Source organism: Phocoena sinus, chromosome 5 (genome assembly GCF_008692025.1).
Source record: "Phocoena sinus isolate mPhoSin1 chromosome 5, mPhoSin1.pri, whole genome shotgun sequence".
In the NCBI taxonomy this organism is placed as follows: Eukaryota; Metazoa; Chordata; class Mammalia; order Artiodactyla; family Phocoenidae; genus Phocoena; species Phocoena sinus.
This window is the reverse complement of record NC_045767.1, coordinates 74,478,054-74,496,888: the sequence shown is the minus strand read 5'-3', so window position 1 is coordinate 74,496,888 and position 18,835 is coordinate 74,478,054. Positions and strand designations below refer to the sequence as shown.

The 18,835-nt window shown below is 43.6% G+C and overlaps 1 protein-coding gene across 2 annotated transcripts in view; it reads left to right on the top strand.

Annotated features, from left to right (window-relative positions):
• The first annotated feature begins 17,730 nt into the window (after window positions 1-17,730).
• Window positions 17,731-18,835, top strand: part of LNX1 (ligand of numb-protein X 1) — a 136,453-nt gene continuing 135,348 nt past the window's right edge. The window contains exon 1 of one of the 2 annotated variants that reach the window (XM_032632084.1): window positions 17,731-17,897. The gene's annotated coding sequence lies outside the window, so the exon portion shown is untranslated. Of the gene's footprint in view, window positions 17,898-17,985; window positions 18,371-18,835 lie in introns of those variants that run through there. The other variant, XM_032632085.1, reaches the window with a different exon arrangement.

Here is an 18,835-nt window from a genome sequence, read left to right as displayed (position 1 = left end):
ATTGGAGAGTTTCCCAGGAAAAAGATTTCTGGCCTAAAAAGTATATGTATTTTAAATTTGAAGTAGATATCGCCATACTGCTTCCCCAAGAGGCTGTAGCATTTTTCATTCTGACCGTGAAAGTGATCCCTTTCCTACAACCCAGCCAGCAAGAAGTGTTTCAGATCTTTTAAATTTTAGACAATTTGGTAGGTATAAAATGATATCTCGTTGTTAATTTGCATTCCCCTCACTTTGGGTGAATTTGAGGGTCTTTCCTTGTTTCTCGGACATTTGGATTTGCTTTTCTGTGAACTGCCCATTCACAGACTTTGTCCATTTTCCTACTGGTTTGTTCTTTTTTAAAAAATATTTATTTATTTATTTGGCTGCACTGAGTCTTAATTGCTGCATGAGGCACCTTCGGGATGTTTGTTGCGGCATTCAGGATCTTTTAGTTGCAGCATGCAGGATCTAGTTCCCTGACCAGGGATCCAACCTGGGCCCCCTGCATTGGGAGCATGGAGTCTTAACCACTGGACCACCAGGGAAGTCCCCTGGTTTGTTCTTGTTTCTCTTGTCAAATTATAATAAATATTTGTATATTATAAAAATTAAATATACTATCTGCATGATATGTATTTCTGCAAACCTATTATGGTCAATGATATTTTTATGATATCTTTGCTTTAAAAGTTATAATTTTAGAGTTAAATATGCCTATCTTTTCTCTCGTAGCTTTTGACTTCTCAGTTTTGATCAGGGAAGTTTTCCTGCACAATATAGTACATATAATCTACTAGATTTTCTCGCAAAAGCTTTGCTTTATCTTTTTACTCATATATTTGTACTATATCCTTGGATGTGCAATCAAACTGGGATCAAATAAGGTACTTATCTGAATACAGTGGCTTTCTACAGAGTTCTAATAACCGGTGAGGAAGTCTCTGCCCCATTTTTACTTTTCTAAAATTACTTAGCTTTTCTTTAGTATTTAACTTTTTTCTAGAAACTTTAAGATCACTTTATGCAATTGCCAAAAACAACCAAAATACCCACCTTATCGTGAGTTTTCATGAAATCCATACACAATTTGAGGGAACATTTTTATGGCATTGAGTTTTCTCATCCAAGAATATGGCATGTCTTTCCGTTTCTCCTTTTACATATTTTAGTATGATTTTGTTATTTCCTTCTTTTGTTATAGCCAAATATTCCATAGGGGTTGATTTTAAATGATTTTTTTCCATTCCTATTTTATTGCTAGAGTAGAGAAAAGCTAATGATTTTTTTTTTTTGGCATATTTTTGGATCCATCTACTTTACAAAATTCTCTGCTTAATTCTAGGGGATTTTTACCAGATGCCTTTGGGCTTTCTAGGTTTACAATCATATCATCTGCAAAAATAGATCATTTTTCCTCTTCCTTTCCAATGTTTTTTCCAGTTTTCAAATTTGTTGCCATAAAGGTTCAAATTATATTTTCTTTTAATATGTTTAGTCACTTTAATATCTGTTCTTTCTACTTCCTGATCTTTTATAATTTTGCTTTTTCTCCTTTTAAAAAATTAGGTTGTTTATCAAGTGTATAGATTTTTAATACAACAAGATTTAAAATTTATTTATGTATTCAACTACTTTTTTCCTTTCTATTATATTAAGATTTTACCCTTATAATCACTCTTTATTGTTCTTTTTCTAATTTCTTAGAATGTGGATTTAGTTTCTTTACTTCTCATATTTATTCTTTCACAAGGAAGGGCTTTTGGTTGTAAAATTTTTCTAGTATAATTTCATAGAGTCTTAGAGTATTTTACAAAGGTTGCCTTGCCTTTTCATAGCTTTCAAGATGGTTGGTAATTTCCCTTTTGATTCTTCTTTAAGCCAAATATTTTCTAAGTATTTCTTAATTTTCAAGTAGACAGTTTTTGGTCACCAGCTACATGATCAGTCTTTATAAATGTTCTGCAGGCATATAAAAAGTAATGAAAATTATCTTTATTTGAAATGTAGGGTTTTGTTCAATTATTGTATTGGGAAGCAGTATGGCACAGAGATTAAAAGCAAAGACTTTAGGGAAAATATGTTTATTTTCAATCTTGAACTTACCATGTGACCTTGACCACATTTGTAAGATGTAAATCGTAGTATCTACCTCATAGGGTCTTTGTGAGGATTAAATTATTTAATATTCATAAAGTACTTAGAATAGAAATTAGCACATACCAAATGCTATATAATTAATTGTTTGTAAACAAAAAGAATGAGTCAATTCATCTATGCCCTTATTTCCTTCTTTCTCCAGAATTGTCCAATACAGTCAAATAGATATATTGGGTTAGTATAAGTTTTCTGGTGTTTTTGAGGATGGCTCGTGTGTCAGAACATTATTCTGGTACTATTTTCTTTTAATTTAAGCTTTAAATTATTAAAGTGATAGATTTTTAAATGTAATCCTTTTTTTCTTTAGGTTTTCAATGCTCATTTTACTTCCTTGAATTTTTCTTATCTCCATTACTTTTTTTTTTTTAACATTTGACCACACAAATTACAATTTCTTTGCCCTTTAAGAAACTTAGTCCCAATCTCATTCTTCCTTAACTAAGTTGCCTTTTCCCCAAAATAGTACATAAATAACCATTCTCATTATACTTTAGAATGCTGAATTTCCTTCAGAGCAGTTCAGGCAAATTAAATAGCCTGTTATAATCACACTGGATTACAGATGTGCTCCCAAAATGATGTTAAGTGTACTGACTTCCACAGTCCATTCATCCTTACAATTTCCAGTGCCATTCATTTTTTGTGTTAATCCAAGTTTCTGTCTCAAATCATGTTCCTTCCCCCTAAAGAAATCCCTTTAAGATTTCTTGTAGTTCATGGCTGTTAGTAATAAATGATCTAGGTCTTTGTTTATCTGAAAAAGTCTAAATTTCACTTCATATTTGCAAGGCTCTTTCACCGGGTGTAGAATTTGGGGTTGACAGTTTTTCCCTTCCAGCATTTTAAAGATGTTCCCCCATTGCCTTAGGCTTTATTCCTTTCTGACGAGAAGTCTGATCTTCCTTATCTTCCTTCCACAGGCCTGATCCATGAGGAAGCATTTCTCCCACCTTCTACCCTGCATCAGTCTTTCTCAGGAGGTCTGTGGAGAAGAGCCTCTGATTAGGTATGACTCCTCTATTTACCTGTGACTCCCAGGGTGTCTGTACTCTCATGATAGCCCAAACTTGACTATAGAAATTTACTACAGATTTTAGCTGAATTTTTCTTACTTGCTTTCACGGCAGATCTGCCTTCTTCCCATGCGCTGCTTCAGATTAGCTATTACTCATATGTTTTTCCTTGGAAGTGCCTATCTTCTCTTAGATTTCAGGCTAGCTGGTTGCCCTACAACTTCAGATCACTAATGGACCCCAGAAGAGTTATGATTTTGTAGATTATTCTGCTTTTTCTTAGGGTGTGAGTGATGTTCTTTCCAGTTTTTTATATTCTAAGAAGAATCCACCTACTTAGATTTTAAGTGTAATTTACAAACATTATTATTTAATTTATAAATCTAGCAAAAATATATATATATATATACACACACACACACATATATAATCCCTTCTTAGCATACTTTTTTTTTTTTTTTTTTTTTTTTTTTTTTGGCGGTATGCGGGCCTCTCACTGGTGTGGCCTCTCCCGTTGCGGAGCACAGGCTCCGGACGCGCAGGCTCAGTGGCCATGGCTCACGGGCCCAGCCACTCCGCGGCATGTGGGATCTTCCCGGACCGGGGCACGAACCTGTGTCCCCTGCATCGGCAGGCGGACTCTCAACCACTGTGCCACCAGGGAAGCCCCTTAGGGTACTTTTATAACTTAACTTATTAAATTTTTTAACATGTTCAACTGCATGGTAAATTGTAAAGAAAATATATTAAAATTTCTTTTTAAATATTCCAATTATCTGTTGTAGTAGATTGTATTTTCCAAAATGGGTACCACACCACAATTCCCATCCCACATGCTCTTCAGTGTGACCTTGACACTTCCCATCATGATATAGAAAGTATTTTCTCATCCCTTTGAATCTGGGTGGCCTTGTGACTCTTTCTACCATTAGAATATGGGAGAAGTTATGCTATACAAGTTCTGGTCATAGACCATAACTGACCCGGCAGCTTCCACTTCACTAGGCTAAGGGAGACTCCAAGTCTTGCAGTGATCTTGTGATCCAGGTTCCTTGGATTCTCCCTTAATTCTCTGATGAGTATGTGAAGAGAGAGAGGTGATTTTAGCACTTGTTTACAGCCTGTTCATCTTTTTGTTACTTGATTCTATTCTGAAGTATTTATAGATCCTTTCAACAACTCTTATAGATCGTTACATTACCTTGCGTTATTTTTGCGCATCTCTTCTGTCTTGTCTGATTTTCTGTTCACAATTCCAAGGTCATTCTAATGGCATCCTAAAGTTATCCACCAGAACTGTTTTTTAAAAATCAAGTTGTTGTTATATTTCTAAAGTGCTTGGTTTATAGTTAGATGTTTAACGTTTGATGCATACTTTGGTGTTTGATGCAAATGGGATTACGACTGTTATACCTTCTTTATAAAAAGTATCTTTTATCATAATGGAATATCTTTTTTTGGTCCTGTTTAGTGATTTTAAACTTAAATTTCACCTTTGCTGACGTTAATACGCTACTTCAGGTCTTTGTATCGTTTCATTTGCCTCTTTTCTTGCCCTTGTTTCGTCATATTAACAGCATTTAGTTAAACTTTGTGTTTGAAAGCCTCTGAAATTTACTTATGCCACAAATATTTATTGAGCGCCTACTATTTCTTAGACTATATCTGGGCATTGGTGTAAAAAACAAAGATCCCTGATCTCAAGAAATTTTATGGGAGGAGACAGACAATAAACAATACACATAATAAATAAGCAATTAACATAACATGTTAGAAGTGATAATGATGTGGAAAAAAGTAAGGCAGGGTACGTAAGATTGGGAGTACAAGGGGGAGGAGTTTGTCATTATAAATAGAGTGGTCATGATAGACCCCACTGAGATGGTGACATTTGAGTCTGAATTAAAGGAGGGAGGAAGCAGGCCATGTGGACACCTGGAACCTGGAAGTGTTCCAAGCAGGAAGAACAGCCAATACCAAGTTGTAAGGTGGAGGTATGCTTGCTGTGTACGAGGAAAAGCCAGGAAGCCAGTGTGGCTGGAGTAGAGTGAAAGGGAAGTCATAGATGAGGACTGAGAATCGGCATGGATCTGGCCACAGGACCTCATTGGTACCTTGGCTGAGGGTGTGCAGTTTTAATGGAGTGACGAGGAAATGTCATGTTCTTCATGATGGTGGATATGCTTAATTCTACGTCTTCTCTCCAATTCGTTTATGATTGGTTTGATTTTATTTTTTAAGCTTTTTCTTTGTCCTAATCTTCACAAGTTTGATCAATATCTGAGCTGGGATATCTGCAATCTGAATTCCTTGAGTTTTCTGCTGCCCAGCCCTAAACTCATTTCTGTCTCCACCTGCCACAAAAAGGCAGGGATTTTTAGCTATTCTTTCCTGCAGACCTTTGGTACAGAGGAAAGAAGAGGGCTGTGTGTGACTCTGGACCACTGTATCAATCTGGGTGGCAAACAGATGCTGTAGACAAATCCAGTCATTGAAAACAGCTTATGAAAAGGGGCCATTTCCCAGGTGAGCAGAGGGACAGTGCAGGCTCAGGGCTACTGACAGTGTGTGTTTCGGTGGGTGGGTGAAGGCATTACCACGCAGGAGAGAAGCAATGACTAGAACTCTGAGAGAAAGAGAGCTTGTGCCCTGTGTCAGAAAATGAAACCACTCTATTACTCTGGAAGGGGAGTTTAAATGCATGTAAGAAAGCATGTCACTTCCCTCAGAATTCTATACCTCCAAAGCGTCATCTTTTCCAGTTTCCTGCTCCTGCATTGCTCTTTTCTTGGTGACCTGTGACCTGCTATTCCCACCCAAGTGGTTCAGCCCCATCCCAGACATGGGCACAGATTTTCAGTCTTGGAGAATTATATGAAGGCCAAATTAGTCTGTCTCTGACTTTGGACTGATATTCATAATTCATTTCTGGTTACAAGAAACAACAAATCCAGGGCTTCGCTGGTGGCGCAGTGGATGAGAGTCCGCCTGCCGATGCAGGGGACACGGGTTCGTGCCCCGGTCCGGGAAGATCCCACATGCCGCGGAGCGGCTGGGCCCGTGAGCCATGGCCGCTGAGCCTGCGCATCCGGAGCCTGTGCTCCACAACGGGAGAGGAGAAACAACAAGTCCAGCTAACCTAAGTACACCCCAGATACCAGGTGTACCCCCTTATATACTCTTTGGAGCGCTAGTTAAACTTGGCCTAAACCCCAATACCACCGCCCATGAGAGTTCAGAGTCCTTGGTACAATCTCCGGGGGTTCCTGAGTTCCCTTCTCTTGTTCCTCCCTGTCTCCAGCTCCCACATCCTCATGGGATCTGCCAGTTCTTCTTCTTGTCCACCTGGCTTTTAAGTCTAGACATTTCATCAGTTTGCCCCTCAAGTATTCCCATTACTTCAGCATGTTGTGAGAATAAAAACTTTAATAACAGGTCACATTTCACTTGGTCTCAGTTTATTTTTTCTTCAAATACTCTCCAGTCTGAGGAGGCCGTCCTGTGCTTATAAGAGAACAAAGAAGTTCACCAGCGTTGGTTGCTGGTGTATTTTTACTGGGGCAGGGGGGGAAAAGTAATATGAATTCTTTCCTAGGGAGAGTAGAGCAAAAAGCAGCAGCTCCTCAGAAACTTGGAATGGACATAGCCTCAATTTGATAAATTGCCCTCCATCAGAGTCACAGAACAGCAAATGGATTTGGGTGGCTCCCCTGATGATGGCACCACCACCATCTGCGAGAATTCCTAGCATGTGTGGTGGCCCCATGTTGCGGTGGAATGGCCATCAGAAATAAGTAACTTTCCGTTTGTGAAAACATCACCAGATATTCTAGGCAATATGACAGTCCATGTAACTAGGGATGATTTTCAAAATATTTAGCAATCAGTACAGCACAGGCATCAACCAGTCTGAATAGACCTGAACAATCGGAGGAGATGTCAGGAGTAAACACCCAGTACAGCCCCAGCTGAATATCTACCCTGCCTATAACTTAATAGCAACTCTGCTAATTCACATCGTTCTGTACCCAGATGCTTCCTTTCTCCTCCCCTTTCCAAACTATACTTTGCCCATTCATTCATCCATTCATCCATCCATCCATCCATCCATCCACCCATTCATTCAACAAACACATGATTAAGCTTTTCCATGTGCTTTCCCAACCTTTCTCAGCTCCTGTCCTGTTGTCGCTCACACAGGTATCTTCCCTAATTAAGTCCTTGCGTGCCTAACCTCATCCTGGCATCTGCTTCTCACAGGACCCAGACTAACTCCTAATGGTGGTGTCAGGATCATAGACAGCAGAGCTCTCTTGTTGCATTTGGGTCAATCCATCCTTGGATCATTACAGAGGGTTACTTCATTTCCGTTACTTTGGGCATGCGCATTGACAGACCCTGATTACTCTTTCTATGTTCCTCTTTCCATTTAAGCACGGATGAAGAGGGTAGGTAGTATACAGTTTCTATACAACAAGGAGATTTGTAGGAGAGGGCATGGGGGCAGGGAGAAATAATGGCAATCAGTTTAGAACGTTTGGCTTTGAGATGACTAGCGCTTGGGACTGACCTGCTGCTGACCTCTGGCATGTGGTTCCTGGTTCCTTTATTCTGGAGACGATGCTACCTTCAGACGGGTAGAGGGTAGATCAGAAGACTCACAGGTCTTCTTCCACCTTCAGGTTCAAAGGAGTTGGTGTGTGCAGCATCCCCTTGAGGCAGAGATGAGGAGGGGACATGCCCAGCATGACTGCTGTCCCCGCTGCCAAAACTGCACAGCTATATGACATTGAAGAAAAGCAGGGACTTCCCTGGTGTCACAGTGGATAAGACCCTGAGCTTCCAATGCAGGGGGCCCGGGTTCGATCCCTGGTCAGGGAACTAGATCCCACATGCGTGCTGCAACTGAGAGTTCGCATGCCACAACTAAGGAGCCTGTGAGCCACAACTAAGGAGCCTGCCTGCCACAACTAAGACCTGGTGCGCATCCTGAGGTACACCTGGCTTGCTGCCCCACACACTCCATAGTCACAGCTGCGAGTTTATAGGTAGGTGGATGGAACATGAACAGTACTGATCCAGGTGCAGCCAAATAATGCAAAAGGACTGCCCACCCTGGGGAGACACTTTAGTGAGAGTCACCCAACACAGAGGTGGGAATACACCCGTGGCAGGACTTGTCAAAGCCATACTTCCGTCCACCTCCTGGGGCGACTCAGAGAAAGTGGGAGAAAGGACTGAAGGCCAGCCTCTCCCTTGCCACGTGGACCATGCCACTTCAGGGGGACAGGCTGAGCTGAAAAGACCAGCCTAGCCGCCCTAGGCTGATGGCCAGTGCTGATATTGACAAAGCCTCAATTAAGGCAGTACAAACAGAGAACTTGGAGATCTGGGGCCTCTATTCCCCGGGCCGGTTTATAACACTGCTTCTAGCTCTTAACTCTCTGCAAATGTTCATTGAACTGAGCTGAAGGGATTTGAAAATAAGATGCAGGCATCTTTCAGACAGTCTCATACCCCAGGGAGAATGAGCTTCTGCTGTCTGCACTTTGGCACCTTGGTTGCAGTTGAGGTCAACATTTCCAATGCAGGATTAGTTGAGCCACCCAGTAATGGGGGACTCCAGGAAAGGCTTATGATGGCAACAACCCCACATTCTCATAATTGGCGAGGGTGAGTAGGAGGGGAAAGTATTCATCACTCGGTGATAATCTAAACTTCGACTGCAAGAGCAGCTTCCACACTGAACTTGGGAGGAGCTGGCAGCTCCTGGAGCCAGAGTTACCAGAACTGGCCACGGAGATGCCTTCATCCACATCATCGGAATCCATGTTCAATGCTCCACCTTGCTGTGGCTTCACGACCACCAGGAAGCGCCCTTGTTTACTCCAGGCACCTCATCATGGAGTTGTGGCAGGTGCCCAGGGAAATTCAGCTCTAAGAAGGGCTGAAAAGAGAGGCAGCCATCCAGGTTCATTGTCCAAGCTGAGAAGGAACATCTTCACCTGCTCATAATCTGAGAACAGACAAACGAACTTCCCTTTGCTGAGACTCTGGTAGTCAGAATCAGACCGAGAGCTGTCTCCACATTAATGGTGAGTGGTTTTCCTGATATCCTTTCTTCTATTCTTTGACTTAGGAGAACTGAAGGACAGGATTCTTGGCAATGATCCCCGTTTTTGAGAACATGCCCTCTCTTGGATGGAAGCAAAAGTTCAGTGGGAAGGAACACACATCCCTATCTAGAAAGTTAGCTTCTTCTGTACTAATCACACCCGAAGGAACCAGCAATGTGATTCCCTTCTTGCTTTTGCCTTTTCCACTCCATCCCTTACTGGGCCATTTTGTGTGTGTATCTGTGAGTCACCGTGTGTTACTAGGTATTATGAACTTTCAACTTTCTCAGGAAACTCTGAGACCACATTTGAGAAGTTGTTGGTTTTTCTACCCACTCAGAGAACGCACCTCTGAATTCGTGAAAATTGTTAGGGCGTAAGAAGCCTCAGGTTCTCTGGAGTGACGCACACAGAATCTAGAAGCAGGGCAAGTCCCCGTTCCCATGAGCCCCCTTCTTGCCTAAGGGCCAAGGTGAGGCTATGTGGAGCCTGGGAAAGCTACAGGCTCTAAAGTAAGCAGATCTGCACCCCCAGTGTCAGCGCCATCATTTACTAGCTGGGTGAACTTGGGCAGAACTCTTTAACAACTTAAAGCCTTTCCATGAGAAGAAACAAGCTGACCTTCCTCTTTCCTGCAATTGCACAAGCACCCGGTAATTTCCACCTGTGCTTTAATCCTTTGTCTGTAACTCTGCTTCTCCATCGATTATGAGTTCCTGAAAACAGAGATTCTTCTCATCCTTAAGAGTGTTTAACAATTTTCTTTGAATAAGTGAATGAATGAAGAATGAATGTCTAGAATGTAGTATTACCGTGAAAATTAAATGTAATAAAGTTAGTTCCCTTCCCAAAGTCTACAAGCCCAGACTCCTGGGAAAAGGAAGGAGGGATACTTCCAAATTTAACCTAACAATGGGAATTCCCCCCCTTCCCTCATTCTTTCCCTTGTTTTATAGTCATCTTTAGTTCTTTTAACTAATATTTATTGAAGGCACGGGGCTGTGTTCCTTCCAGGCACTGGGCTACGTCCTGAAGGTCTATGAAAAGTCGTGTTCACTAGCTGACTGTCTAGAGAGCGGATTGTCTGTAATAAATTACAATCAGCACAATAACTGCTGGAGTAGGGCGTAAGGAGAGCACAGCACAGGTGCGGGTGTCGGAAAGCCAGGGGAGATTCTATAAAGGAGGTGGCATCTGTGCTGAGACACGAAGAGGGAGAAGGAGTTACCCAGGCTGAAGGAGGAGAAATACCTGAGTGTCAGGTTTGCCTGTGACCTGCTGGGCATGTTGGACAAGTTACTTTACCACTCAGAGACTCAGCTTCTTCATCTGCTAAGCAGAGCTAGCTCATGGGGTTTCTGCCAGGATTCTGTAGGAGAATATATAAAAGTGCATAACATCAATCCAGGCGTTGGTAAATGAACAAGAACTGTTAAGATGGTGCTGCGTGGGTAAGAGCCTAGCAGTGAGAGACCCTGGTTGTTATGGGAACCACACTCAGGTTTTTTGGGATATCCAAGGGGACCCCAACGAACAGTGACTCTCCTAAGTTTGGAATAATTGGAGAAAAATTCAAAGGAGTAATTATGGAGGCCAAAATATCGCCTTTCAAATGGTAATAGCTAAATTGGAGAACGAGGCCTGGAACAAGGGAAAACAGAGCTTGAAGGCACCCAGCCTGAGCAGATCTGGGCACGGCAGCTTCTCAAACAGAAGCCTGCCTGGGGAAGACTCAGCAGGTGGAGCTGCAGAGGAAAACTCGGGCTCATTCCCAAGACAGAAAGGGGAGGAGAGAAGCCAAGCTTGCCTGTGTTTTTTCCCCCATTTTTCCAGCGATGGACTTGCAGGGGCAGAATGAGTGAAGGGCGAAGCATGGTCGGAGTTTGCTTTGGAAACCACTCTCCTGCGGAAATGGGGGTATGGGGGGGCAGTCCTTCTAACACAGTGTTACCAGGGCATGGGGGCTGGGGCGTGGGTGGTATTCTGTGGGTGGAAAGGATGTGGAGGTGTTGATGAGGTATGATTGGCAGGCAGGGACCAGGTCATGAAAAGCCTAGTGTACCAGCAAAGGCAAATGAACTGAAGGTGGGATGGCTGCAGAGAAGAGTCACAGGCCAGGATTGCCGAGGAGACTTGACTAGCGCAGCTGGCGTTGCAGAGCGTACACATATAGTGGCACCAACCATCGTGCTTATAGAAAGAGAGAAGCCTGGCACCCTGGTTCTGCCAGGCCATTAGGAAGTTGAGGATGCAGGCAAGGAAGTGGGATCTGGACCAGACAGGCTTGAAGTGAAAACAGTAGGGAACAATATTCTTGGACAGCCTCTAGGAGTCAAGAACCAGGGGTCACAATCAATTCAAAGAGGAAGGTAGAATTTGGGTAGGGGAGTGGAAAATCTGAATGGCTAAAAGAATATAGGAGGGAGCAGCATCCTCAGATTTTTTTCTTGAAATTGAAGATTTCTGCATGATAAGAAGATCCAAGGGGTGGCCCCGAAAATGGGCACCTTAAGAGGAGTAGTGATAAATGTCCTTAGAGTTGACAAGGTCAAGGATGTAGAGGGGTTGTCTACAAGGACATGAAAGCTCCCAGGATGAGGCCAAAGTTCAAAAGGAGAAGAGACATTTTACACCTTTGACACATGGTATTGGGTCAGTTATAGTAGCTATATATGATGGAACCAAGAAAGATACGAAAACCTTCAAAATAGCAACAACCAGCAGCCCCAAAATTGACTAACCCACCTGGTTTATGCAAGGATAGAGTCATAAAAGCATAGATATTCACATTTGTGGAATATAGGCCTTGTGACATTTACAGAGAGAGCAATAATGATGTCTTTTTTTCTTTTTTCTACTAAAGAAGAATGTGCCGTGCTGGCCGCAGGTCTGTGTAGGAAACCATCACAAAATGTGATGTGCCACCTCCAGTGACCAATGTACTCCCTCTCTCGCCAAAAGCAGACAACCCAGAGAGTACTCCCAAACTGTACATCCATCGAGTAGCCTAGAAGCTCATCTGCAAGCCAGATAACACATGGGCTGTGAGTTTGTGAGAGAAATGCAATCTCTTCCACATACATAGAACCAGACGGCATCTATCCCATCAGCTGATATCTGTGATTATCACTATTATTTTCCGTAACTGCCCTCTGGGTTCTGCCTACTTGTACCTTGCTAAGTACTTGTAATTATCCATTAAAAGATTTGGAGCTAAGCTAGCTCAAAAAAGAAACTGAGGCCAACATGACACAATATGTACAGCAATTCCATCTCATAATGCTAGATACTTTCAGCTAAAGAGATGCCTTTTATTAAAATCAGATGGAATATGTTCACTTTTGTGGTGGCATTCAGGCGTCTCAGACAACTCTACAAATATGCTGTAGGGGAAGAAAAAGGAAGCAAAGAGGGGCTAAAGTAGTTCTGACGAATCTTGAGGTACGGTCTTAGCAATAGTTCATTGCCAGGAAGAATCCTTGAGAATGCCAACCTTCATTGTAGTGATCTAGAAGGAAAGAGCTTTGAAAACAGACCTCCTTTCCCCCCCCCCCCCCCACCCATAGATTTCCCTGTCAAGATACATAAAAGAATTCAGACTAATGAAAAAGCCCAAGTGAGCTGGCTGGCTAACTAGGACAGGCCCAGCCTTGAGTTCAGAGAGCTTTCTAATGTGTTCCACCTGTGTCTCCAGAGAACAAAGTTTACAGGATATGTTGATGGCAAAGGAAGCTTGCTTCTAAAGAGTGAGATGATCACATGGTAGCCGAAATGGCATATCGTAGAAGTTTAGCTCAACGCCAAAAATACGGTCGCTCTTAATAAATGACCCATGCCCTAGATGCTGAATTTCTTTCTCTTCCTTCCTCCCTTCCTTCCCTCCCTCCCTCCTTCCTTTCTTTTCCTTTCTTCCTTCCTGTCTTTCTTTCTCCCTCTTTCTGTCTTTCTTCCTTTCGCGGTTTAATCATCATGAGAGAAGTCTCCAGCAGTAATGTAAAGACGTGAAGGGTGAGCTCTTAAGGCTCTTTATCATCTGGCCCACCTTACCCATCCAAACCAAGCACAGGATGGCTCCTCTTTACCCCAACAAGGTGCACTTTTCATGGTCTTGTCCTTTCCCTCATCCCCTTCTCATACCTTCCTCCCCAACACACACAAGTTGGGATCGTCCCTGCCTCTACCTGCTGTCCTGTCTGGATTTGTGTGCCCTTCTCAGCTATCTCTCCAAATCCTAAAAGGTTTGATTCATGTTCCATTCTCCATGAAATCTTGCCTAATGACACCAGCCAACACCGATCTTTTCCTTTCCTGATTATCCCTCCCATTTACTCTCAAACCAAGGATAGAAATTGCTATGGTGCTTGGACTTGGGTCTTGAAGATTCCAAGGTTACCTCTGAGCTCAAGGGCACCACGGCCTTCTAGCAATGACAGTGAGAGTGATATGGGAGGAGGAAACTGAGAGGCGTGTGTCTAGTATTTGCCAAGCGTGGTCCAAACCATCTAACTTGGTAGTGGTTGTATTGGAACTTAATTTTATGTTGTCCATATAATCCAGTAGTATGTAGTTCTATGCTCTTATGACCCTTCTGATAACATTTGCAGATTTTAAAGGGATTGACTGTTGAAGTTTTAGAGAGAAATAACCATAAATGATGTCATAGAGAGTTACAACCGATCATTCTGGAGGGGCCCCTCAAGTTGGCCTTCCTTGCTTGGGGTTGGTTTGACAGACTCCAAAAGGATGATGCACCCTGAGGATGCACCCAGGGATGCTGGATTTCCTGGTGTGTTTTCTCATAAATATATGTATAAATGTATCCATATGTCTATATGTTCTATATTTACATACTCAGTGTATAAACCAGATTAATAATTCATTTGCAATTGGAGACAGTCCTTCCCAGAAACTACACTTCCCAGGGCTACTTCTACAAGACACTTCCTTCTGAAGAGAGGATGGGTAAGAACTTTGATTAGTGTCCAGGAAGTTGTCCAGGAAGCATGAAACCAGAACCCTTCCCCATTTTTTCCCAGCGGGTTAAACTGCTCTGGCCCTGCCATTTGCTGGCTGGGCTGGCTTTCAGTGAGTACTCAGCGTCTCTAGGCCTCGGTTTTCCAGCGTCTATGCAAATAGTAATAGTGCCTGACATAGGATTGTGGTACAAAGTGCTTACAACACTAAGTAGCACCAGCTAAGCGCTTATTCAGTGTTTGTTTCTTATGATTATTGTGTATATCTTTTCACCAGTACTTTAGAAATAGCATTTCCATAAATAATGCAACAGCCCCAATGGAATGATGAAGCCCATATTGATATTTTTAATCTTTAAAGATTATTCTGAATCCAGGAGTACCAAGTCGAGGGGCTTATTATGTGAGATACATCTACTTTTTCCTTTCCTTTTTTTTTTTGTTTTTTTGTTTTTTTTTTTTTGGCGGTACGCGGGCCTCTCACTGCTGTGGCCTCTCCCGTTGCGGAGCACAGGCTCCGGACGCGCAGGCTCAGCGGCCATGGCTCACGGGCCCAGCCGCTCCGCGGCATGTGGGATCCTCCCGGACCGAGGCACGAACCCGTGTCCCCTGCATCGGCAGGCGGACTCTCAACCACTGCGCCACCAGGGAAGCCCTCCTTTCCTTTTATACACCGTTTCTGGGAGTAAGCTCCACTCATGGTTCCACTTCTGTTCTCAATTTTTATTCATCAAACCACAGGAGCAGAAGGCTGTGTCTCTGAATACAGCAAGCGAAGCCCCATCACCTCGATGGCTTTAGAAAACGCTTTCTGCGCTGTCACTTCCTGCAAATTCTTTCACTCAGAAACCGTGTTCCCCGTCAACCCTCCCTAAGTCTGTGATTTTCTCCCCCTCCCCGGTGGGGCCTGGCACCCTTCAAAGGTGATTGACACACACGGAAGGCAACTGTACGCAGGCCTTCTGATGACTCACCAGGCCTGCGGCCGGGCTGGCCCTCCTGCTGTCGGGCCGGTACTTATTCCGGAAACACCGGCAAGTAGGTTTTGATGCCTTAGTCTTATTTTGTTGTCGTTGTTAATAATAAAGTAGTAGCCACACCTACCACAGTTTCTACTGGATAAAAACGTGAATGGGTTTTTTTGTTTTGTTTTGTTTTTTAAGCTTCAGTTCTCTACAAAGTGCACCCAGTTCCCAGGTGGGGCAGGTAGTCTAGAGCACTCTGGGACGGCTGGGGCGAGAAGCCAGCTCTTTTGCAAATGAAGTATCCAGAACCCGCCCTGCACCCCAGCCCTTGACTAGAATTTCTCCTCCTTCCCTCCCTGGTTGTTTTACAAGGTATCAAATGACTGGCGACACCCAGTCAATGTGGAGGCCAAGAGAATGGAATCAACACCTTCCTCCTCTCTCCCTCCTCCTCCCCTCCCCTCCCCTCCCCTCCTCCTCCCCTCCCCTCCCCTCCCCCTCCCCTCCCCTCCCCTCCCCTCCCCTCCCCTTCCCCTCCCCTCCCCTCCTCCTCCCCCTCCCCTTCCCCTCCCCTCCCCTCCTCCTCCCCCTCCCCTCCCCTCCCCTCCTCCTCCCCCTCCCCTCCCCTCCCCTCCTCCTCCCCCTCCCCTCCCCTCCCCTCCTCCTCCCCCTCCCCTCCCCTCCTCCTCCCCCTCCCCTCCCCTCCCCTCCCCTCCCCTCCTCCTCCCCCTCCCCTCCCCTCCCCTCCTCCTCCCCCTCCCCTCCCCTCCTCCTCCCCCTCCCCTCCCCTCCCCTCCCCTCCCCCTCCCTCCCCATTCCCTCCCCTCCCCCTTCCCTCCCCTCCCCCTCCCACTTATCCTTCTTCCTCCACCCCTCCCCCCAGCCAAAACACCAACCAACCAATCCAAAAACCTCTGAAGAAGGACAGTGTTAGAACTATGGAACCAAAGCGTTTCCAGTATCAAGAGAAAAGGGAGCTAGAGTAGGGGGGAAAAGCCGGGATTTCAACTTTTTTTTTTTTCTTCAAGGAAAAAAAATAGTGTATCTCTGGGTAAGCAGGCTATCCTCCCGGGAGGGAGAACCCACGATTTCCCCAGGTAGTACATTCCAGAGAGTAGATAAATTGTCCAGAGATACTGGACGGGGGCCACAGAAATACACGACATTTAAATACAGTGATGGAAGCTGTTTACAGTCCTCTGAAAGATGCCTTTCATCTGAAAGATGAAAGGGTTTAACAGTCAGTCGCGATAGCTCACAGCGGTCGCTGTGACACCAGATGAATTGTAGTGTTCCAATCTTTTCCTACTTGAAAAGCTGAAGCAACACAGTGACTTGCCCAGGGTCACACACACCACACTTGGGACAGAAATAATCCCAACTGCTCCTTCCGGGCTCTCACCAGCTGACAAAGCCACCTTATTACTGTACAATCATTCGAATCTGAATCATTTAAATTGCTCCTAATTGCAGGCCAGCAGTGAACTGTAACCTCCATGTGACTCTGCCAGGTCAGGGAGGTAGGAGTGATGGAAGTTTTACAAACACCTGAATATGGGATGAAATGCTGGGAGGGGGAGAGTGTGAAAGTGTTTGAAAGTCAAGTGTTTGAAAACTTGACTCTGAAACTGCTAACAATCATCATATTTAGATTTTTTTTAAATGAATTTGAAATGTCACCTCTCATTTATTTTATTGGAACAGAGAAGCACTTGGGATCCAAATGGATGCCATTAAGAAAGGCAATTTGGGGATAAATCTGATATATTCCAAGCAGTCAATCTTCACACACTTCCCTTTTATGCTCATTAAATGACTGTCTGTTTTGTGTTTAAAGATCCTGTTATCACTTATATGTGGAATCTAAAAGATAAAGCAGTCTGTTTCTGTATATACATAACAAAACAGAAACAGACTCATAGAGAACAAACTAGTGGCTACTGGTGGGGAGAGGGAAGTGGGGAGAGGCAAGATACGGGTAGGGGATTAAGAGGTACAAACTAATACTATGTAAAAAATAAATAAGCAAAAAAGATATATCGTACAGCACAGGGAAGTATAGCCATTATTTTGTAATAACTTTAAATGGAATATAATCTATAAAAATATTGAATCACTACACCTGATTCAATATGCAGGTCGTACACCTGAAACTAATATAATATTGTAAATCAGCTATACTTCAATTTTTAAAAATAAAGCTTTGAAAATGAAAAAAAGTAAATAAACTTTCTTTTTAACTCTTTTGTAGGCAACTATTGGGAGGGTGGGAGGAGGGGACTGAGGAAGCAACCAGGCGTATAAATTTAGATCTGTCCACGGAGCTGGACAAGCGCTGTGCTCAGGAAAGAAAGTAAATTCCATAGGGCAAATTGCTCTGATTCATTTGTCCACGCAGAGACGCCACCTACCTGCTCGCAGGTATTCAGGTAAATGACAGGTGGGCGGGACCTACCTGACTGTTTCAATAGCTAAGGTCCCAACAATGTTTTATCTGTCGAGGCTCCCGTGATGTCACGCATTTCCTGGTCTCCACCGACCAGTGCCTTCCTCCTTCCTCAAGGCACCTATATGACCGGTGGAGGCCGGTCCTGCTCAGGTGGCCCAAGGAGCTGCTGGATTAACCCACAAGGCGAGAGAGCTGCAGGGTTGTTGCTGCTTTGAGAGCCCCAGGCAGCACTCGAAAAGGTGAGCTGAAACCCTCCATTTTTCTCTCCGGGCATTTAGACCACTGGCCCCTGATGGATCTGAAGGAAGAATTTGAATGAAAAATATAAACTGAATGGTTTAGCCCCGGGTGTTTGACCCAGCGGGAGAAGCCCTTTTTGAAAGGAAAAGAGATGCCGTTGACATTTTGGTGACACCGGAACTTTCTCCCAGTCCAGATATTTAATCCTTTTTGTTTCTCTTAATCATTAATCCTGCCTCTGCTTGTCTGGGAAGTTGAACTAATTATTATTTTTTTAAACTCTGAAGTGGAGTGGGGACTTTTTTTGAAACTTAACTCAAAGATGCAGACCTGTTCAGCCCGTGTTGGGAGGGGGCTGAATTCAGAGTTGCCTTATTTTGTCTTACCTTCTGCGTTCACCAGAGGCAATTTCCGTCTAAACCTGTGAGATGACCTCAATTTTTTTTCTCCTGAAAGTCTGTTCCGCCAACAGGTAAGCTCTGTTGCCCTTACTCAGCAGCCCTGCGCTCCAGTGTTCTTCCTTCTTTCTTCTCTAAAAAAGTCTACTCTTTTCTTTGTTCTTTTTAAAACCACTTTGCAGTCTGGATTAGAATTGTTTACATTCAGACCCTGAGCGCCTGCCTGCTGACCTTTGGTTAAAGTAAAGATGATTTCCTCAGTGTTTACAAGAATATAAATTCAGGTCTGATTTGTAATTTTTTTGGAACTCTTCCATTTTTTTCTCTGTTTCTTTCCTTAGCAAATATACCTAGGAGATTGTTCTGCCAGGACCTTTCTTTTTTAAGTAATTTTACCTCTAGGATCCATTTTTGCTTTCCTAATCCTGACCACACAGCCTGTTGCTACTTCTGTTCTTAACAGCCCAATAGCCAGCCACACTCTGCACTCAGTTCTGTTGTGAGGGGGAAAGAAGCCATCACCAAACCCAGTTCCCTGC